Raw genomic sequence first — 24,192 nt, 5'->3', positions numbered from 1 at the left:
TTGATGAATACACTTACTCAGTGAATGTAAGGGACTGTAATCATGTGATGACAAAATATTTTGGTGATGACACCAAAATATAAAGTTGTGTGTCACACATTCTAGAACTACATACATATGATTAGAAATATAATGGTGCTCCATAATCTGAGCTCGGGGCAAAATGTAGATATTGAAAAGAAGTGGACTGAGAATGAAACCTTGCAGCACTCCACACATAATTTTTTCTTTCAGAAAAATGCTCACCAAGGGACCCTTTTCACACTTGCGCATTCCACTAACTGGAAGTTGTCATAGTAGGGATAAACTATGTGAAAACATGACAGCGGGGAAGAATTCACCAGTAACACACAACTGCTGTGACTCTGAGAAGTTGTGTGTTACCGGTGAATTCATGGGTGGGGGGGCAGAGTTACTCCAGAAGTAAGCGGCCAAGGAGTTGCAAAGACGGTGTTTCAGTTTCATTGGTGACCGTACAATAACGTATATTGTAATGTGAGATGATCACCACTTAGCACGTCAGCACTTAAACTGAAACACAGTGTCAACTGTTTCAAATAGGATTTACATTAAAGAGGAGATATTATGGAAAATTACCTTTTTGAGGTTTTTCAATGTATTTTGAGGGTTTTGGCTTGCCATCCTGATACACTAACATTGAGACATCACACATTCTAGAACTCATTTGCATTTAAAGCATTGACACAGCCTGTTTAAAGGCGAAAGCAAGAAAACATGATCAGGAATTACAAAAGAAAAATAGAACATGGCAGTAACAGTATTCCCCAGTACTTCAGATTCCCTCGGGTGCACTTTCACTATCTCTTCATCAACAATGGGCCACCCAGCAGCAAAGGAGGAGCAAAACCAAGTGAAAGAACCACACTTGGTCGATTTCCTCAAGCATTTTGTGGAACATGCCAAATGCTCCAGGAGAAGCCCTGCTTAGTCCTCCTGGATAACCACTGCTCACATCTTTTGATTGATGGGCTGAAGTTTGCCAAAGAAAATGGTATCATCATGTTGTCCTTCCCACCCCACTGCTTACACAAGCTGCAGCCTTTGGACAGAAGTGTTTATTGGGCCGCTTACCACTGGAACCGCCAGTGGGCAAAGTTTACCCGTATAGACACAGTCATTTTCACACTTCTACATCGTTGCAGTGTTCTACAATGTACTGAATCTCACCGTGATCAATGCCTTTGGGCTATACCGGAGCTGCACAGGTGGAAACATCCCCAGAAGGGACTTCATGCTCCGGCTAGCCTGTGCTGCAAGGGAGCTGCATGCTGAATGGATGGTATCAAAACAGATGCTGCGGGTTGACATGCCTGCATGGTGAAGGCTAACTGAACAGAGTCCATCTGCACAGTGGAATCGAAAATCCGGCAGATGTTGCAGCAAGAGGAACTAGTGTCAACAAAAGGAAGGTCCAACTTGGCTCAAACAAAGAGAAATAAATTACTGTGAAACTGAACTTGAACCACATGAGAATGTTGAAGTTGTAAAAGAAAATATATCAGTTGTGGAAGCTACAAATCTGACAAGTTCTGAAAATTCAACAAAAACGTAACTGCTGGAGTTGAAAAACTATAGTGACCTTAACCGAGTGTTACATGTAACTGCTTGGGTTACAGTGCTAAAGGGAAACAGAAACACACGTGAGTAGCACAGAGCACAAGTTTCTTTCCTGAATACTCCTGGATGAAAAAAGGAACAAAGGAGTATTAAGAGTGGGAGGTAGATTACAGATGACCAACTAGAAATTTGAACTAAAGCATCCATGTATTCTTCCAGTTGATGCCAGATTCTCAGAGTTGACAGTGAAAAAACGTCAAGTAATGCATTTGGGCTGCAAGATTCTCTTAATCAAGTGAGAGAGATAGGTTCTGGATAATAAGCGGGAGCCAACTAATAAAAAGAACTGTAAATTCTTGTTTACTCTGCCATAAATTTAAGGTCATTATATAATCTGACAATGCAAAGACATTCAAAAGAGCTCATAAGGAATTAAATGTATCGTGGAACTCCCTGGGTCATTCTACAGAAACATCCATGTCTCTGTCCCAGGCCTTTAGATAAATATTACTCTTGAAAAAATAGTTTGTTTTTTGTAATTTATAAATAAAAAACAAACATATTATTTGAACTATCAAATCATTTGGAGCCATCAACTTGCTAATATTTGCTTTTTAATCAATTATTTATCACCCCAACCACCACAAAAGTTTTCGTCCCCACAGTTATTTCTGGAGGAAAAGTGCTGTATTTTGAGTTTAAAAATATGTTTTTCAAGTAAGTCGCAAGTCTTAGCTTTCAAGTCTCAAGTAAGTCCAAGTCATTTGTAAGGACGATCAAGAAAGTCTATGTTTTTCTACCAGTGATATGTGACATATTAAAATGCCAAATAAATATTACAAACTATATTTAATAAGTAGTTGTCCCCTGTGGTGATGTCACTGGTGTTACCATGCGACAAAAGTCTTATTTTTAAAAAAGAAATCACACTGACGACACCACTTGACTTCCTTTGACCTCTTTCCTGAAGATCTATGAAGAAGGGCCACAGTGAGAACATGTCTCTTTTCAGTTTTCAGAAATATTAACATTTATCTCATGATTTCATATGAAAGGCAGCACGGCAGCAGCCCCACGACCCAGATGAAGATGAGTGAGTGATTTCATTTGAAGCTTTTAGTTGACGTCACTGTATTCAATTTGTTCGCAATGCAGATGCCAATAAAGTAATTTACACCAAATGTATTAAATTACATAATTTAGTGAATAGATCATGATTGACAACATATGGTTTCATGCTCTGTAGCAGCCATTTTGTAAAATGCATTTTTCATGAAAACTGTCACTGGTCTTACCCATAAGGAAGGTAACAGCAGCGACGGTAAAACACCAGTGACAATCAGCAACACCAGTGACTCCAGATGTCTGGATACACTTAATGGTGCTTAATGAGTTTTTCTGCATGAAATAAAAACAGATGTGTGTCTTTTAATTGTTAATCCTTCTTTGGTCAGGTATGGCTAAATTGAGTGCAGCATGGAAGCAGCATCTTTATAGACAGTGGAGGGATGCTGATCCTGTATGAAGAGCAGAGTATTTAGAGAAAAGGAAGCGGGGCTATACCAGAGACGTTGAAACAAAGAAGAGAAGGAGAATAAATTATTTAAGTGAAAGGGAAAAAAGAGCAGAACATAAGGCATGGAAGCAGCTCCAGCAAAGATGCAGGCAAAGACAGGCAGGAGCAGGAGCTGAGGGCGTGTTTGATTGCCCATGCCACAGTCTACAGGAGGTTGATCAGTTGCCTCAATAGCTACAAGAGCAAACAGAGAGGGATTTCAGACCAAATGCCATTGAAGAGCATCACATTGGACAGTGGTATGTTGTGCGATATGATGACGAGCCCTACCCTGGCATCATCCTGCAACAGGAAGCAAACAATGCAAAAGTCAAGTGCATGCTCTGGCCAAGCCTCAAAGATGACTGATCAACTGGGACAGTGATGAGCAGATCATGTGCCTGATAGAGGCAAACCATCTACCAAAAAGTACTTCCTCTGCCTCTCTCTGCCTCTGTCTGACTGTTCATTGCCACGTCACTGCAGTAAGTGTGTTACGTCATTTCTGTTGACTGGTGGTCGTGGTATGTGTCACCTCATGTTGCTGTCTTTGCTATTCACCTTGATTAATAGACATTGAACAGTTTAGGAAAGGGAAAAGAGGTTGAATTCTTACCTAAATATAAGTTTGATAACAGTTTAGACGATTCTGTAGCTCCACCAATCGAGCTAAAAGATAAGCAATGGCCTCTAGCTCTTTCGCTCCACTCTCTCTTCCTCCTTCTCCCTCTCCTCTCCTGTCCTCTGTTATTTTCTGATGTTATGACTACTTTGCAGGCAGTAATGGCAAGCTGAGATTTAGTTTGAAGAAAAAGCTCCACACTCTCTTGGTCTTCAACTGGCAAGTCAGTCCACAAGTCATCGTCCTCAACTCTTTCATCCTCTTCATCTCCATATTTTGGAAAACAAGTGCGGAATGCCTTTCTCATATTTGCAGCATTATTGCATATGATGTGCAATAGCTTTCTTTTTGATTTGGTACTCCTCACATATTTGCCCACACGCTGCAGTTAGTTGTGGGGGATGGCTTAAAAGACAAAAATAGCTAATGCAGCTCTTGCGAAGGCCTGCAAGCTGAGCAATTTACTCCACAGCAGTACTTCTTTCAAGGGCATTTTTGAGAGAGAGTTTGGGTAATCTGGCATCCCCTCCTCAGTTGTCACACGTTGGAACTCAACGCTTAGGCAATTGAAAGCAGTACTGAAATGTGACGCCATGAAGCTCACAGCCATTCTTCAAGAGTCTGCCCACAAAGAGACAGCATTCACATCAAGAGAATGGAGTCAAATTCCTTTTGCCTTTTGCTGAGGCCACCAACCTCACTCAAGGTGAAAAAGGGGTAACCATAAGTGCAGTGGCTCCCTGTGTCCTCTCCCTCAACCACCATCTGGAAAACTTAAAAGGCACTATGTGCTACTTGGGGGGCTTCATCAAAACCTTACAGACATCTCGTCAAAGGAGGTTCAAGGGGATCTTCATAAATGTGAAGATGGCAGAAAAGTCATCATCTGATAGCCAGCCATTGCCCTTTTCTGACCCACTGTATCTGAAGGCAGCCATGCTGGATCCTTCTTTTGGCAGCATGTGAGTGACACATGATGTTTTGGTCCCTGACAACACTAAGGAGTAGGTGTCAAAGATGATCAAAGGTATGTTATAGCTTTACAGTAAATACATGTCAAGTTAACCCATGTATAAAAAAAATGTATACACATCATCATATGATTTGGTGATTAAGTTATATTGTTTTTGCTTTTGCTCAAGACTTGATTCTGAAAGAGGCGGTGAAAGTCACCACAACGACCCCACGTGTGGAAGAGGAGGAAGAGGTCCAGGAGACAGAGGATCAGTCAAGCCTCTTTGCGTCCTAACAGAACAAAAAATAAAAGAATGACTCAGCTTCAACACCTCATATGCAGCTCACGCACTTCTTGGACATTTGTAGTGGACAGGACTGCCTCCACTTCTGGACACTGAACAGACACACCCTTCCTTCTCTCTTTAAGGTTGTGGTAAGACTGTTGCATATTGCTGCATCCAGTGCCCCAGTTGAACGTGTGTTTAGCCATGGTGGTGTGATGATGAGACCCCATCGGTCTCAAGTCAGTGCAAAGGTTTTAACTAGTTTGATTTTTTGTATTAGTGTAATGGCTATTGGTAATGGTTCACAACTCAAGATATTCTGATGCTCTCTTACTGTAGGCACACATCGTTTCCTACCCCTCTCTCTCACACAGACACGTACACATCCTCTCTCTCTGCCCCCTCCTCTCTGACTCACTCACATACACACACACACATTTTTGTTGAATTAAGCAGATTCTAAATGTTTCTTTTGACATACAGCAATGTGATTGTTTCATCTTGTTTAAGTAATTAAAAAGCTGTTTGAACTTCATTCATGTTGAGCTGATTCATTAACTTGTCAGATAACATAAAAAAAAAGATACTGACTCTGAAAAACAGGTTTGCTGAAATACAGACATTTGAAAAAACTAATGACTTGACTCTAGACTTGACTTGACTTGCTTGACTTAAAGCTGTGCTTGGACTTGACTTTCTTGATCGTCCTTACAAATGACTTGGACTTACTTGAGACTTGAAAGCTAAGACTTGCGACTTACTTGAGACTTGCATGTATGGGACTTACTCCCATCTCTGCTAAAAACTGAAATCAAAACAGCCACTAATTCGATCTCAAATAATCCTGCAGTTAAATATGGACCGTTGAATATTTGATCACTATCATGAAAATCCCATAACTGATCATCGCATTGATTTATTTTGTATAGCAGAAACTTGGCTGCAGCAGGATGAATATGTTGGTCTTAATGAAGCTACAATCCCACTCATGTTAATTTTCATATCCCTGGTACCACAGGTCGAGGAGGGGGGATGGTAGGGATATTTCAGTCAAGCCTATTAATCAACCCTAGACCAAAATCTGGCTGTAGGTCTTTTGAAAGTCTCACTCTTAGTCTTTCCCACTCAAACTGGAAAGGTGAAAAACCAGTTCTGTTAGTTACAGTATACCGTTTACCTGGTCCATACTCAGAATTCCTATCAGAGTTTTTTGAGTTTATATCAGAGTTAGTACTCAATCCAGATAAAATCATTATACTGAGAGATTTCAATGTACATGTAGATGTAGAACGTGACAGCCTTAGTTCTGGGTTTCTTTCCTTAGTAGACACAATTGCCTTTTCCAGAATGTGACTGAACCGATTCACCGCTTCAACAAGCTCCTAGATCTTGGTCTAACATATGGAATTGAAGCTGACAAGTTAAACATTTTTCGTCCAAAACTCTCTCTTGACTGACCATTACCTCATTAGATTTGAGTTTACATTAATAGACTGCACAGCATCGAGGAAAAAATTCGGGCTACAGAAGATGTTTGTCTGAAGATGCTGTGGCTAAATTTAAAGAGAACCTTCGGAGATCATTTGCAGCAATACTGTATCTAAATTCAAATGTGGATCTGTCCCATATGGAGTTTGATGACCTTGTGATTAGCACTATGGCCACACTGTGTTTAAATCTTGATGATGCCGCCCCTCTCAAAAAGAAAGCAATAAAACAGGAGTCTGGCTCCATGGTTTGATTCTCAAATTTGTACGTTAAAGCAGACATCACAAAAGAAAATTTAAAAACACATAAAAAAAAAAAATAAAAAGGCTCTCCCTGATGCTAAAAGTTCAAATTATTCACCACTAATAGAAGAAAACAAGACCAACCCAAGGTTTCTCTTCAGTACTGTATCCAGGCTGACCGAGAGCCATAGCTCAGTTGAACCAGTAGTTCAACTGAGCAGCTTTCAGCAGTGATGATTTTAAGGACTTTTTTGCGGATAAAATGATAACAATCAGAGAAAGAATTCATCAGCTCTTACCTACAATTGGCAATAATCTACTGAATCAACTGCAACGCCTATTTTCTTTATCTTTGTCAGATAGATGGCACAGGTGCACCGGCTCTTAGCTCTCCAATCTGGTGCTTGCTTTTTCTACTTTTCTCGCGTGTTTTCTTCAAACTTTGCAAAGCCAACCACAGATACAGCCGCCAGAACCTCATTGACCTCGGTCTGAGGCGCAATTTATCGATTACTGGCGATTTTCACCAGAGATACAACATCCCAGAGGACATAGTGAGATCGCTGGAGTCTCCGTGGATCACCAGCCTGCCCAGCAAGCAGAGAATAGAGCATAGAGACCCACAGGCCAGCATTACCGAGCCTCTTCCTCTCCACGCCAGATCCATCACCCATAAAATAGATAAACTGGACCAACAAATGGCCACAAATAGCTTTGTGCAGAACTGCAGTGTCATTCTCATTACGGAGATGTGGCTTCACCCGCTAGTCCCCGATGCTACAGTCGAGCTTGCAGGCCGCACGCTACACCGGCAGGACAGAGCCAGAGACTTGGGTAAGAGCAGAGGTCGGTCGTTCAGACCTTTTTATCTCCCAAGGGAGTTCACTATAGTTTGTTGTCATTGTGTTAATTGTTTACACCCTGTGCCTCCTGCTCGACAGTGTAAACAAACAGCAGCTGGACCACCCTGTCTGTATTGTTGCTGGGGACTTCAATCAAGCGTGTTTAAAGACTGTGCTCCCAAACTTCGTCCAGTAGGTGGAGTGTGCCACCAGAGGAGAGAATACTTTGGACCATGTTTATTCCAACATAAAACATGCGTACAGTGTCACTCTCCTCCCCCACCTTGCTGGATCTGACCATCTCTGCCTGTCCTTCACACCCACCTACACCACCCTGCTGACAATTCAAACCTGGCCAGAGGGAGCCCTTTCCCAGCTACCGGACGGCTTCCAATGGACTGTATGTGATTTATTCTCCAGCCACAACCTGAAGGAGTACACCGACACCATACTCTCTTACATCAAGAACTGCGTAGACATTGTCACTGTTGACAAAAGGGTCAGGGTTATTCCAAACCAGAAACCCTGGATGAACAGCAAAGTCAAGTCCCTCTTAAAAAGCTGCAACACCACCTTTAAGTCAGGGGACAGGGCCCTGTACAGCGCAGGTATCAGGAAGGCAAAGGCAGCCTACAAGAAAAAGATAGAGGACCGCTTCCCTGTGAATGATCCCAAAAAGATGTGGCAGGGGATAAATCATATCACAAATTACAGAAGCAACAACCCAGACAACACCAAGACTGATGCCTCGCTGGCAGAAGAGCTGAATCACTTCTTTGCCTGCTTCGAGGCAGACAGACCAGCAGCCACTCCACACACAACCTGTCCCTGTCGCAGGCTTTCATCCCACCCTGCCTCAAAGCCTCCACCATCATCCCCTGCCCCAAGAATTCAGCAATGGAAAGCATCAATAAATACAGGCCTGTTGCACTGCACTCTCTCAACACATCAGGGCCTGTCTGCCTCCCACTCTGGACCCCCACCACAGAAGACACTATAACCATAGCGCTCCGCACCGCGCTGAGCCACTGGGAGCACCTGGGGAGCCACGTGAGGTTGCTCTTCTTAGACTTCAGCTCAGCCTTAAACCACATCATCCCAGAGATCCTAGTCCAGAAACTGTCCCACCTGGGCATCTCCACCCCATCTGTCAGTGCATCATGGAAATGACTGACTTTTTATTTTCGATTTATTAACACCAAACATCAAATTATTTTGCATTCTAAAAGAAACAAAAAACACTTGTATTTATACTTTTTCAACTAATGCAAGTCTGTTTGATTCACTGTAAAATCACAATATAATATTAATAAGGGCAAACAAAAAGTTTAATTCATGTGCCGTCACTCTTTCCTCATGCAGCAGCTAGCTGTCAACCTGAATATGAATTACAAATATATATTTATATAATATATAATAAAATATATATTTTCAAAATAATAGCTCATTAAATAATTTCTCTCACCTGGTTAATGGGACTTTTGCCCCTTTCACGTCACTGGACAGCATATCAATATCTGGGTTGTTAGATACCACTTGTAGCTTCATCCAGGATTGCAGGCTCTCACCCGTGAGCCGTGAGTGATGTTTGCTTTTTATGAAGTTGTCAAATAGTGGAAAAAACTTGCTCACACAGGTATGTGGATACAAAGATTGACAGGACTCCAAATGCATACTTTTTTATGTTCACATAAGTGTTGGGTATGGCGTTCCATGTGTGCTTTTGAGAAAGACTGGCCTGATGAGCAACATCTTCAAGATCAGCACTCAAGCCTCAGAACTTGGACACCAATACGTCTTTGTCAGCTATGTCAGCCAGTTCAAGCTCAAGATTGGGCTGACATTGTTGTCAGTAAATGTGTTCATTTACACATATGGCCACAATTGGTGTTTTTAGTAGCAACCAATGTCACTGCAGGGAAATGTGGTGTTGACATGATGAATGTTTTCTCTCATGCCTTTATAAGGGCATCATTTAGTTTTTTCTAATTGAATTTGCATTAAAAAATAATGAATGCAAATTAAATGCTATTGACTGTCTTTATTATAATTAAAAAACTAAAATTAAAATGACAGATAAAAATAGAGAATTTTTTTAACCTGTCCATCAAAATGACGGACAATGAAAAAGTCGAGTGCAACCTCTGAGTAGGAGGGGACTTCAACCTTGTATTCCAGCCACAAGTAGACAGAACCAATAGGGAAGTTAGTCAGCGCAACTGCAAATCATCCGAGATAATAAAGCAGTATATGAGTGATTTTGGTCTTTGTGATGCTTCCTGCTCACGTCACTCAACACTGAAGGAATACACCCACTACTTTCCAGTCCACCATTCCTTTTTATTTCTGTTCAAACCACTTTTTAATTAGTAATTCAATTATGAAGGATGTCTCGCACACCAAGATTCACCCCATTGCCATCAGCGACCACGCACCAGTCACTCTGCTGGTTTATGAAGACTGATACAAATTTGTGTCAGTGTCAGTGTATGCAAACCTGTTGATGACTTAAAGGAAAAGTTTTGACGGCACTCATTTCCAACAAAGGATATGTTACAAACTTGACCTGGTAAAGAATTTTTCAACAAGAATTTCCAGAGGCTGATGAAGAAACACAAGGTAAAACATTTTGCCAGCGATCTGAAAGCTTCGGTGGTGGAAAGATTTAACCGCACGCTGAAAACTAGAATGTGGAGGTATTTTACCGCTAAAAACACCCATAGATACTTGGAGGTTTTAAAGGATTTGGTGTCATAGCTGTTGTTATATAAAAGTTATAACAACAGCTACCATAAAAGTATAAAAATGACCCCTCAGCAGGTGACCGAGGAAAATACCTCTTGAGTTTTTCAAAACCTATACGGTTCTTTTCCTCTCAGATACAAACACAGGTTTAACCCTTGTGGGTTAAATATTGTTGTTACTCAGCCAGTGTTTGTGGGTCTGATAGACCAGTTGCATTTTGTGGCTTTTAATGCCTCACAATCAAACACTTTTATGTTAAAATACTGAACAGATGTTTACCTTATCCCAATTACAAGCAGTATAAACAATATATATGGTTAATATTTGCCCTTTACCTTTGTTAGGTCACATTTATAACTTATTATTTAAAACATAAGAAAGAAAATCAATTAAAATCAAGATGTGAGTGGAAACAAATTTACAAGTGAAGCAAGGTTTTTCAAAACTACTGACTTTTATTTCTTTGAACTTGAAATTTAACCCATTCAGGTGCACAACACAAGCTGAACACATGAACACAGAGTAAACATATCAGTCAAGACAACACATCAGCCCCATTGAACACATGGCCTTTAGCCACTAGCCTATACAACACATGAGGGGCAGAGCTTTACTGTGTGTGTGTTGCAGATATACTTTTTGCACTTGATGCATGTATATCGTGTTTTCCTGTCCATCTTGGGTCCACACACTTCGCACCGCTTCTTCTTGTTGCTGGTGTTCACAACCTAGAATAATGAAAAGATCAGGAATTTTACGAACACCTCTCTCTCTCTCTCTCTCTCTCTCTCTCTCACAAGACATGAGTGCCAGACATGTACTGCAACAGCATCACACACTTACTTCAGGCTCTGCAGATTGTGGTTCTGTTGGTTGGGTGGACAGCGCACCAGCATTCTCCTCCTGAATCCTCCTCACCATGGCTGCAGAGGCTGGGGTTCTGGGGATATGTTTTCTTCTCTCAATTTGTGGTCTCACCATTGCCTTTCCCAGATCCTCAAGAAAGAGCCGTCTTTTCTGGAGCTTCACTCGTTTCCACTCTGGGTTCAGTGCCATCCAAATGACAAAGGCATTGTACGCTGAGATGTCCAACATGTCAAAGAATATGTGGCCAGCGTAGAGTCCTCCGTTTGCAGCTGTAGGCCGTGACCAGCTTGTCCATGTTGTCTACCCCTCCTTTTGTGGCATTATATGATGATGATGATCTCTGGTTTGTGATGTTCCTGGTCACAGATTCTTCCATCCCCGTGCAGTGTACTCATGAGTACCACATTCTTGCCTTTCTTTGGCACATAGGATACCAGGGATGTGTCAGCCGTGTATGCAAACTTGGAAGACTTGACAGGCCTGTTCTTTGAAGTCAGCAGTTGAGGTGGGAGCTCTGACCTGTTTTTCCTTATTGTTCCCACCATGGTCAGCTTCCTCTTCAGGAGCTCCTGTCCCAGTTTGTGCGAAGTAAAAAAATTGTCGCATGTGATGTTGTCCCTGAGACATGTCGAGGACAACTCTCATTCCTTGGTTTTTCTCGGGGGCTCCTCCATCAGGTTTCCCTGTGTAGACTTGTAAGTTCCAAGCATATGAGGAAGTGGCATCACAGGCAGCCCAGATCTTTATACCATACTTTGCAGGTTTAGATGGTATATACTGCCGAAAGGGGCAGCGGCCCCTAAATGGCATCAGCTGTTCATCAATGGTGACATTTGGCCCAGGGTTGTACAGCAGGGGGAGGCGGCGCACCCACTTGTCCCACACTGTCCTGATGGCAGCTAGTTTGTCTCTCTGCCGTCAAGCTGTTCTGTCATCTCGGTTGTCAAAGCGGATAATCCTGGAAATGATGTGAAAGTTTTCCAGAGACATTGTTGCACGGAAAATTTCTCTGACAGTTTCTGCATCCCACAGGGATTCTGCAGATTCCCCTTTGGACCTGAAAACTCCAGCAAGGATGAGAACTCAGAAGTAAGCATGTAATTGGGTTTGGTCCATTTCCTTCCACCTCTCTCCAAAAACACATCTTCCTTCTAAATTAGTGCAGTCAAGAATAATTTCCTGGATGGAATCTGGGATGAAAAGCTCAAAAGAAGACTTGATGTCCTGTGTGTGAGTAACTGCCATCCGTGTTGGCCCTGGTTGCATCCTTATCACATTGGCAGCCTTGCGGGGTGGCTCTTTTCTTGGGCGAGAAGACCATTCAATTTTAGAATTTTTTGACATCCATATTTCCTCACTTGCTCCATACTGACTGGCTTGTTATGGGCCTGGGGCTGGCTGCTGACTGCTCGGTCCTGGGGCTGGCTGCTGACGGCCTGGTCCTGTGGCTCGTCTTTGTTTTGGAACTAGCTGATGCTCAATCTCATCATCTTCGTCAGAGTCACTGTCAGACTCTGAATTTTCAGAAATGTGATCCTCAAATTCTGAAACCTCTTCTTCTGAATCCTCTCCCTCTACATCATCATCAAAAACTTGTGTGTGCATGTGTGGGTGTGTGGTACACAAATCATCAATTTCCACACTTCTATTAGCCCCGGGTCCAGTGGACCCGGACATCTTATATGTAATAGAAATGTGTAGGGGGGGTGTATGGTGTGTGTTCATTAAATATGTATTCTGATATATGTTCTTCACAGAAAATGAGCCAAAGCCAGTGAGTCTCAGTTTGAAAAATTAATTCATTGTATCATTTTTCTTTTAATAAAAAATTAAAACGGGTCCCACAGACCCGAACACCACACAAGGGTTAAGATGAATTTGAAACGGGGGGACACGGTGAGAATATCCCGACTGAGGGGAAAGTTTGATAAAAAATACGAACAGAGCTTCACCGACGAGCTATTTACAGTGTCTGAATGCATACCGCGTCTACCGCCGGTATATAAACTGAAAGACTACGATGGAGAACCTATCGAGGGCACTTTTTACGAAGCCGAGTTGCAAAAAGTAAAGACGGCTCCCGATAAGCTCTATAGAGTGGAGAAAATTTTAGCCAGGAGGGTGGTGGGGGGTGGAAAGCAAGCCTTGGTGCGCTGGAAAAATTGGCCCGAAAAATTCAACATGGTTGAATTTCGTGTACGCACTTCCTTTTAACCCTCGTACGGTTTGTACAAAAAAAAAAAAAAAATCATGAACGGGACGGCTAGCGCAGGTTTTTACATCACCCTTCCCTCCAACACCAGCCGCGACATCTTTAAAAATAATATGGCCTCCGTTTTCCAGGTGGATTTACCTCAACACATTGATTTAGAGGGCCCGTGGCAGGTGGCCTTGACAGAAATTTCATACCCGCACACCTGGTTTAACGTACCAAAAGGCGCGGGGTACTTTGATTGGAAAAGGAAACCTAAAGAGGATGAGGAAGCAGGCGAAGAGGTGAAGGCCGTTCTTCTCATAAAGAGAAAAGACGATGTGCAGGTAGCAGCGGTTGCAAGCTCGTCCAAGCAAGGAAGAAATTACGGAAGGTTATTACAGAAGCGCCGACCAATTTGCGGACGAGTTCAACACGTTTCTTAGACGTATCGAATCGGACGTTAAACTAGTCTTTAACGACGTTCACAAGAAATTTGAATATCACGCCGGGGGTTAGTTTCATCTTCGTTGTTTTCCGCCTGTGGTTTACATCCTAGGTGTAAAGCCTGGAGAATGGATCAAGTTTGAATCGAAGACGGCTCCTTATCCCGCGGATATAAAAGCTGGGATGTATCACTTCTACTGTTACACAGACGTGGTACAACACCAGGTGGTGGGTGACGCTTACGCTCCTCTCTTGAGAATCGTCGATGTGCAGGGAACGTACTGAGACGTGATCACACAATATTTCAACCCCGCTTACTATCTGCCCGTGGCCAAGAACCACATTGAAAACATTCAAATAGAGATTAAATCGGATCAAAACCTATCTGTCGATTTCACCTTCGGCAAGACTGTGTTGAAATTACATTTCAGGCCCGTCAAAAGTCTTTCCGGTGTATAAAAAAAAATGTCTCAAAACAGACCCTCACCGTTTTGTGAGTTATTACGAAAATCAAGTAGGGGGAGCGCTGCCCGGCTTTTATGGGTCCCCCGTGATGTATGGGAGAAGTATAGGCTCTGTATTTAGCAAGTTATTATGTTTTGTAGCGCCTTTGGTGAGAAAGGGCTTTGCGTTCGCTATACCTCACATCAAAACGGCGGCCAAAAACATAGCCTCTGAAGTGTTTACCCGCGCCGTGGGTAAATGATCGAGCGGCGGTGGCCGAGAGAGCCCCGGAACTCAAGAGGGCGCCGGAGGTATCATGGTTTTGGCTAGAAGACCTAGGAAGAGACCTCCCGGGGAGGGAAGGCCGAGCGTAAAAAAACGCAATGGAGGCCCCAAGAAGAAATCAGTCGGAAGAAACCGTCCTAAAGATAGGAAGTCGCGCTCCGGAGATATATTTCATTAGGAAAATAAATATAAAGGATGGCCTTATTACACCACAAATCGAGCGAATGCAGTATGGCGGAGCTGGATTTATTTTCAGCGCCCATGACCCAGCTGTCTATCGATGAAAAACTCTATACGGAGGTTTTGCCTTTGTCCGCGATTACGGATGGCGGCCCCAAAAAAATTTTTTATACCGGGAGACGGTGACAAATATCTGGATCTGAACGACACCTTGCTGCACCTGAGGATAAAAATCACCAACGTGGACGGTACGGACTTGGCCGACGACGCACGCGTGGGCCTGATCAATTACCCATTGAATACAATTTTTTGTCAATGCGACGTTATTCTGGGAGACAGATTGATATCGCAATCCAGCGCTACTCACCCGTAAAGGGCCATGATAGAAACCTTACTAAACTATTCGGAAGGCGCCTTAAAAAGTCAGTTCAGCGCCGGGTTATTCTACAAAGACACGGCCGGTGCTATGGACTCGGTGGTGGTCACCAACGGGCCCAACAAAGGCCTGTGCGAGAGGGCCGCTTTTACCTCAGAGCCCAAAGAGGGCCACCTGCTGGGACCTCTCCACGCTGACATATTTTTCAGCGAGAGGCTTATTTTGAACGCGGTGGATTTGAAAGTCAAGCTCACCAGAGCTAGCGACGCCTTCAGCCTCATGTGCGCCGGTGACACCACCTATCGTTTAAAAGTGCTGGGAGCCTCTCTGTTTGTGAAAAAAGCCACAGTGGCCCCCGCGGTGCATTTAGGACACGCTGCGGCCTTAGCAAAGGGAAACGCTCTCTATCTTTTGGCCTTTTGATGAACGTGAAAACTTATTCCATCCCGGAGAATTCTCGAATATGTAACCAAGCTATTTCTGGGGACCATGCCCAAATACATTGTTTTGGCAATGGTGCACCACAAGGCTTTCACGGGGAGAAGAGACTTGTCTCCGTTCAATTTTATCCACAACGACGTAGAATACATGGCCTTGTGTCGTGACGGCCGACAAATTCCAGGCAAAGCTTTTCAACCTCAATTTAACCGAGGCGTGTCCGTCAGAGAGTTTAACATGTATACCGCCACAGGGAGACATTTGAAAGATTTACCTCTAAGCATCAACAGGGTAGAATTTGAGCAGGGCTACTCTCTGTTTGTCTTTAACCTCAACGCCGCCGAAGACGCTGACGCCTTATCCCCTGTTTCCAACGAAAATTTAAGGCTGGAAATGAGATTCAGGGTGCCGTTACCTCATACCACCACCCTGATCGTTTACGCTTGCTACAAATCTATTTTGGAAATCAACTCCAAGCGACAAGTGTTGGTGGATTACTACTAAAAGTCAAACCGACGCAAAAATGAATAACCTTCAGCTGGAAAGTCTCATGCATCGTTTACTGGGAAATGTTTTCTGCGGGGTTTGGGCCTCGGATCAGTTGCCTTCACTGACGTCATCTTTCACACTCCCCACCTACATGATTGTGAACACACATCCGGGACACAAGCCCGGAGAACACTAGTTGGCCCTTACACTGGAAGAAGACAGAACGAGGACTCTTTTGGAATCCCTCCTGATTTTATATGCTACCCTAAAGACATTTAAAAATTTTTAGAAAAATGGTGCAAAACCGTATCACGGCAGACAGCTGCAACACACCTTGTCTACGGCCTGCGGCCAGCATTGTGTTTATTATTTATGTCACAGAGCCTGCGGTTTAACTTTTGAAAATGTTTTATCTTTGTACGGCGGTGAAGACGAGGCATTAAAAAATGATGACACGGTGACTCGTTTTGTGAAAAAATATCAAAGCTGTACGAGGAGTCATAAAGACTGTGACCACACCGTCTACTCTTTACAAATGTTTAAAGATTGTCACAAGCTGGATAAGAAATAAAAGACGCACAAAAAAAAAGAAAACGGTCTCGAGCATTTTTATTTTTTCAACTATAAACTTTATTAAAATTCAATCCACGGACGTTTCTGCATGTCTTTATATCTTTTCTCCACCAGGGGTGTTTCTTCATCATCGTCTCTTCTCTCTTTGGGGGGCGTGATCCATCTTGGGGATAGGATGATTTTCTTCCGAGTGGTTTCCAAAGCACCGCTCTCTTCATCTTCCTCACCCCCCGTTCTGAGTATGCTGTATTGTTTGCGAGCTTGAGGGTTATTCACGGAGGATAGGGGAATGTTCCGTGAGAGTATTTAAAAAAAACATCCAACCCTTTGGCGCCTTTTTTTATTATAAGACGACGACAAATGTTTAAACAGGTCCACTATATGAGATCCTCTCACAGTCTTTCCCTTATACACAAATTCACCGTTTGGAGTCCACCCACCGTTGCTCTTGCTGAATTTCTTCATGATATAGGAAGCATTTTTACGATTGCGAGGAGCCAGGTTTTGCAGTACTTCAGAGACCGTGTCGTCCTATTGTTGTTGTTGTTGTTGTTTTTGTTGCTGTGGCAACGGTTCCGCCTCTTCTTCTTCTGCAGCGGCATCGGGCGCAGGTTGTCTCTTCACCGCCCCCTCTCTGTCATCTTGTTTGATGAGGGTGAGATATCTTTGCAACAGGGCATTGTATTTTTTAATTTTCTCGTAAGGGGTTAGTCCCGACTCGTTTGATACAGCCCTATTTTTTTCATCCAAATCACTTTCGGCCTCACGTCTCATGGTTTGAGCCGGAGTTTCCGTACCCAGGACGACCGTGGGGCCTGATGTCTGCATCAGTTGGCTCAGCTGTTGAGGGTTCAGCAGAAACATTTTCTGGCTCTCACTTCCGGATGATCCGCTGCTTGTAATAACACATCGTCTAATATAATGAGATGGTTTTGTTGAGGGGGAAATAATTGAGCGTCTTCAAAAGAATCCGGCAGTCCTTCGACAAATTTAATATTTTTATTTTTCTTCTGCAGTTCTTCGTACATGCTTTGATAAGAAGTATCCCCAAAATCTGGCATGAAAAGGACAGGACCAATCTAGGATCAAAATCATTTTCTTCAACAAGGTGTGACATTTTTTTTTTAAAACCAAAAGGCAAAGTACGACCGGTAGGCAGCAATTGTCTCTTGTCAAACACAACGCAAAACTTTTTCTGAAATGAAGAATTTTTTAAGAGAAATCCCCTTTTATCCCTTACAATGTTCTGTTGAGGGGTTTGAATGAACCTCTCCCCCTCCTGCTCCTCCCCACTCTCACCACGCTGTCTCACATAGCTCTCCACCAGTCGTTTGACGCTGTCAAAGTTTACTCTTTGAAGGCTGTCATGCGTCTGCATAATACCTTTGACTTTGAGCACCGCTTTTGTCTTGTTCCTAGTTTGATAAGCATAGCTTTTATGACCGGCTGCGGCAAATTCTTGTATGCTTTCCCCATCTAATTTGTCGGTCAATTCTCCCAGGTAGTTACCAGAGGCAGTGTGTTTTGGCCCCACAATTTAGAAATTTGTCTTTTAGCCGGATTTGGTTTAATTTGGGAGGCGTCCAGCAAAATGCCTTGATGCGTCTGATAGTCCCTGATGTATCTTTCCCTGCTCTTCGGGCGGGTAACCCGAAGCCTCTTGTTTACCTTTCAAAAACATCTGCATGTACTTTAGAAAGACGGTGTCGTCCCTGCAATCGAAATGCCATACTTCTGTGATCTTGGCCAAACGATAGCCCATCTCCAACGCCTTGTTAAACTCTGGCGTGACCCACACCCCCTTTAAGGCCCTGGCCTCGTCACTGTGAGTGCATGCCCCCTGCTGAAAATTCATCTCTACGCAGGCGCGGCACAGAGTAAACACAAGTTTTCCGGAAAGAGTTCTGTACGGTAGAACAGGGAATAGCAAACCTCTGGGCGGATACACTACGGCTTTGATTAGCCCAAAGTAGCTGCTGGGGTGTTCAAAATCTTTAAGAATTATTTCAGGGTGACCCAGAGGATAAGGGAAACTGCAATTTACATAGGGATACAGGGAGGTCACGTCTATGTCACGGACGGTTTCGTCTGGCTCAGCCGTGTGTCTCAGCTTCACGGCACACGTCCTGCCTCCGTACAAAGCCTCGCGGGGTGACAGAGGGTGAGGAGCGTCGTAACGTCTGAGAAAATCTTTCACCCCCTCGTGTGTTTTTTTCATCTCCGCCCACCTGTGCTCCCTCATGACGACGGGTGTCACGCCGTGCTCCGAACGCAACCTCTCTAGTCTCCTCACTGTGCTAGAGTGGAGCTCCTCAAATGTGGTCCCTGTGAGAGGAGAGCGTTCTTGAGGTTGAAAGCAAACCTGGCATCCGTGGAAAAAACACCCCAAATATTCATAGACGTACTTACTGCTTCTGCGTAACCGTCTACAAAGTAGTTGCCCAGCTGTTTTTCACCGGCATTCAGAGCGTGCTGTATAAAGATGCCGTGGGTGTTAGAAACCCATTCTATCCACTGTATGCTGTCGTGCGAGTTAAACTGACGTTTGTCATGATCGGGCGGAGGAATGGCTAAGGTTCTGGGCTTGAGAAAATTTGTGAGAAATACTTTCTCCGCCCCTGACCGTGTCGTACCAGGCCTCAAACTCCCTCTTGCCCGCAGTGCAGTAATCCTCAGCTCAAGGATAAGGGCCTTCATACTTCAAACGCTGCTCAGAGCTGAAACCATGAGGAAAATAGCCTTTGGTTTTAAACCTAAAGCTTTGGGCATGGCGGAGAGAGGCATGTATTTATGACTGTAATCGGTTTCTGAAAAACAAATCACTTTGCTACCCTGCACGATCAAGGAGGGCTTTATGCCCAGCTCTATCAAGGCGTTGAGGACCAAGCTGTCAAAACCTTTAGCATTATGCGCTATAAAGATGGCTTTCTGATAAGATGCCGTTCTGAAATGTCTGACAAACTCTAGAGCGCATGTCACGCCGTGGGCGTTCCATCTGACGCCCTATAAGGTTTTTGTGCACACCAGATACGGCACCTGCACGCCCTGCTCGTTCGTGAAGGTTTCAAAATCATAAAAGACTATTTTCTGATTATGATCCGCGTCATAGATGCTTCCTGCTCCCTGACTCCTCCTCCTCCCGGGTGACCTCCCCGCATATGTTGCATTTGAATTTTTGACACACGTGAGGTTTGCTCTTGCCGTTCATAGCGACGTACCACAGTCTGTGACATTTTTCGCACTGTTTGTACATCTCACATTGACTGGCGTACGAACCAGCACCTACCCCCTCAACAGGCTCCTTGTGTTTACTCAGACAGTAAGCGGACCGACACGTTCTGTTACAATCTACACACAGGACGGGCTCGAACCTGACTTTACAACACGAGCTGTCCAGACAGACGGAGCACCGTCCTGAACAGCGGTGGTTGCAAACGCTGTCGTACCCCGTGTAACAGTACTCGCACTTGTGACGGGCTCCTAGAAAAGATTGTACATTTTTTATGCCGTAATAGTGATTCTGGTGTAAAAACATAAACACAGTTTTGTCTTTTCTAGGGTTAGGGGTAAGGAATTTGGAGAGGGCTTGTGTGCCTTTGTTTCTATAAAACACTACAATTTTACAATCCAAGGCCCTCTCAAACTTTGAAGCATCATCAAACGTCGCCTCCGTCTGATCATCAAAACCTACAGCCGTCTGAAACTCTCTGCCCTTTCTCTCAGCCTCTCTATCGCAGAGATGGGGATGCAGCAGGTGTGCCAAATTAATAGCAAAGCACATTTTCCACCACGTACAAAAATCTTCTCCTCTTTTTCAAAACCTCCTTGTCCAACATTTTATCTACGCTTCTTTTCCCTCTGCCTCGAGGGTTGTGTATCAACTGCACCACTAATTCAAGACTGGCGTCCGTCATGACAGACATGTTGGACTGAACCAGTTCGTCCAGGAGATTCTGAAAGGCGGAGAGACCCCCGTCAGCGTTCTCAGCTCTGACTATTGAGGACACGCTCCTACTCAGTCTGTCCCCCCTCAACTCCATCTGTACAACGTCACGAGGCTGTGCTTGTGAGAAGACTCTTTCAAACAGGTCATGAGCGGCTCCCATCACAGAACCGTAAAATTCTCCATAATCGGCTACGCCCGTCGGAGTCGGAAAATTTAAAATTTGCCTAATTTCTATATTATTTAATCTGTTTCTAATCACAACCCTCTCTCCCCCTGTCTGCACGGTATCCACCTGCAGTTTGGTGACGGCGACCTAATTCTTCTTGTTGATCTATAGGACGAGGACCTCCTTCTCTCGTAGGATAAGGACCTTGGTCTCCTGAATGAGGGGGATCTTGGTCTCTTGTATGGGGACCTGCTTCTTCTGGAGCGTGAATTCCTCCTATAGTCTGAAAAAATAAATACAATTATTTCCCACCGAGCTATACACGGTTGAAACAGCTTCGCTCTGTTTCACTGTTCATGCAGGTACACAGTTTGATGTACTTGAAGTACTTTGAAGTACTTTTTTCACAGGCTGATGTGAAAAAAATAAACTTACATTTTCTTCTGCTAGCGGCAGAGGAAGAAGATGAAGAAGAAGAGCTGCTTGAAGACTCCTTGGATCTTTTCCTAGATTTTCCTCGAGCTTCCTCCCGTCTTGAGACCTCCGGGTCCTGGAATAGCTGTTTATCCCCGTACAGTCACGGTTCTTCAGCCGTGGCTTTCCAGGACCCTCCGGCCTCTGGAACTTTCTCTGGTACGGGCTCGGTCACGGCTGTAGCGGTTGCTGGCGCGGGAGAACTTTCTCTGAAAGCTCTCTCGATTTCGTCCAGATCTTGCGCACAAACTACCGGGAGTAAATAAAAATAATAATGTGAATATAATCTCGATAAAGACGCGACACTTACCCTCAGGAAAATCATCAAAAGTCAGACACTCCAACTCACCCTCTAAAAGGCCGCCTGTAAAAACAAGTCTTAAGAAAATATACACATCACAAAAAAAAACTTTTCAGAAACAATCAATTAACTGCGTTATCTTAAAATGACTTACCATTGTTAATTTCTTTTTTTCGTTCGCTCCGAGCGGTCAGGTGATCAACAAGCTTTTAAACCCCTCCCTGTCACGTCGGTGTAACTCATCTGTGATTGATGGTCAATCAAGTGTTTTTTTTATGGAAAACGCAGATTCCCTTAGCCTTTCATTCACACTGTTTTTTATGATATGTAATAAACAAATTACAGTCCCTCCAGACTCAAGCTGATTTTTAGCTATTTTTTATCCCCACATAGATAAACAAAAATTTCTTGTCCTAGACTCACCGTCCCTGTGTTTTGCTTTATCAGGTGTGAACACCTTAGAATCAGGGTCTTGTCCTTTCTTGGAATGAGAAGATGGATTTGTTCTTTATAAGATTTGCATCAAGAGAGAAACACAACTTTCAGATTAATCTAAAATGACTCTTATTTTACACGCTCTATCTTGTCATGTGAAGACAGCTTCTTCAGACCTTTGATTCTTAAATTTTCAGATGATTTAACACCATTGTTTTGTACTGCCTCTTTGTAGAGAGAGAGAGAGAGAGAGAGAGAGAGAGAGAGAGAAAGAAACACATCTACTCCTTTCACTCTAGCAAAACACGACCTCCCTCTTACCCCGTCAACCTCGAAATGAATTTGCCGCCGTTCTGCTCGGCCCAGCCCTCGAATGATCTGATTGGTTGTAACCTCAGGGGTGTAGACACACTAGGGGGCTGGCTACGGACCGATCAGTGGGTGAAAACTTACCTCCTCTCCAGTCAACCCTGAGTACAGAAAGAGAAACACTCTGTAACCTCCTCTCCTTTCATTACAACCGAAGTTTGAACAACAGACGAAAATTACAAAAGACCCTAGGAAGTAACCCCTTCACACAGAGAAAACACATGATTTCAAACCGCTGTTTTGTACTCCCTCTTTGTAAAGAAACACTCAGTATCCTCCTCTCCTTTCATTACAACCGAAATTTGAACAACGGACGAAAATTACACCCTAGGAAGTAACCCCTTCACACGGATAAAACACATGATGATTGTTTTGTACTCCCTCTTTGTAAAGAAACACTCTGTCTGAATATTTTTTTAAATACATACTCACACTTTCACTCTAGCAAAACACATCCTCCCTCTTTGACTGTCAACCTCGAAATGAATTTGCCGCCATTTTACTCGGCTCCGTCCTCGAATGATCTGATTGGTTGGACCTCATCGCCTGGGGCGTGGAAAACACCAGGGGAGTGGTTACGAGCGGGAAACAATCTCATTGGTCGAGAGGGGAGGGGTCAAAAGGTCAACTAAGATCAAAGGACCTGTCAAGTTTGACGAGAAGGTGTACATATTACTCTCTGTTGGCCCCCATGAGGAAACACTGGAGATTAAAACTAATGGACTAAAACTATTAAAACAGGAAAAATTAAAAGACTTAAACAGTAAGATAAGGTAAAAGGTATAGAATAAACAGAGTACAGGCATAAAAACATAATTAAAACATTTTGGTTACTGGCGATGAAGATTTATAATTGAATATAGTATATCTTGGTGCACCATCCTGTCATCGGGGACGAATAACCAAACTGACAAACTGAAATACAGTCTCAGAACGTTACTAAAGGAGGAGCTTGAGAACTGACTGTTATGAATCCAGAGGCTGTCACAATTGTACAAGCACAATAATCACAAACAGCAGATCAAATTATAGGGTTTATTCATAGCAGTTCTTATTTTAATAGCATTACTTGATATAAAGACTACTACAGTTAATTTATAAAGCTAAACACTGATTACTATGAAAGGCAACATGCATGCATGCATGCATGCCTCTTTTTAAAAACATAAACACTCTCTGTGAACTGAGGTTCTCCAGCAGGATGTTCCACAATTGGGGGCCATGCTAACTGAATGCTGCCTCCCTGTTTGTTTTGGAGCTGACCATTGGAATGGTGAAAAGGCCCGTGCCAGAGGACCTCAGGGTCCACAAGGGCTGATACGGTAAAAGTATGGTAGATAAATAAAAGGGCCCAAGACTGTTAAGACATCTAAAAACTAGTAAAATAACCTTAAAATCTATCCTGAAGCATACAGGGAGCCAATGCAGATTTAAAAAATTGTGTAATGTGGTCGCGCCCTCTGGTTCTCATCAGCATGTGTGTGGATGAATCTTGTAGTAACGAACGATTAGAGATGCTCTTTTTGAGAAGACCAGAGAACAGGGCATTACAAAGCTTGCAGTAATGATGTAATCAATTCTCTCCTGTGCCTGGCAGCAACAGCATTAGTCACTTGCTTGCTGTGCTCTGTCAGAGCCATGATGTACTTGAAGTTCAAGTCTATGGGAGACACAGGTGGCTGTTGTTTGGTCTCAGTGTTGCTGATGGCCGAAACATGGAAGGGAAAGGGCACAAAGACCCCAGGAGAGTGGATAAGGAAAGGCTGGAAGATGAAAAACATAATGTGATGTGATAATGTGATGTGGAACATCTGAGGTAAATTTTGTTCCACTTCATTTTTCATTTACCTTTATCTGAATTCCCATTTCATTTTATATTATATTTATAATGAACTTTT

This window comes from Echeneis naucrates, chromosome 10 (genome assembly GCF_900963305.1).
Source record: "Echeneis naucrates chromosome 10, fEcheNa1.1, whole genome shotgun sequence".
In the NCBI taxonomy this organism is placed as follows: Eukaryota; Metazoa; Chordata; class Actinopteri; order Carangiformes; family Echeneidae; genus Echeneis; species Echeneis naucrates.
The sequence above is the reverse complement of the archived record's forward strand: the minus strand, read 5'-3'. Positions refer to the sequence as shown.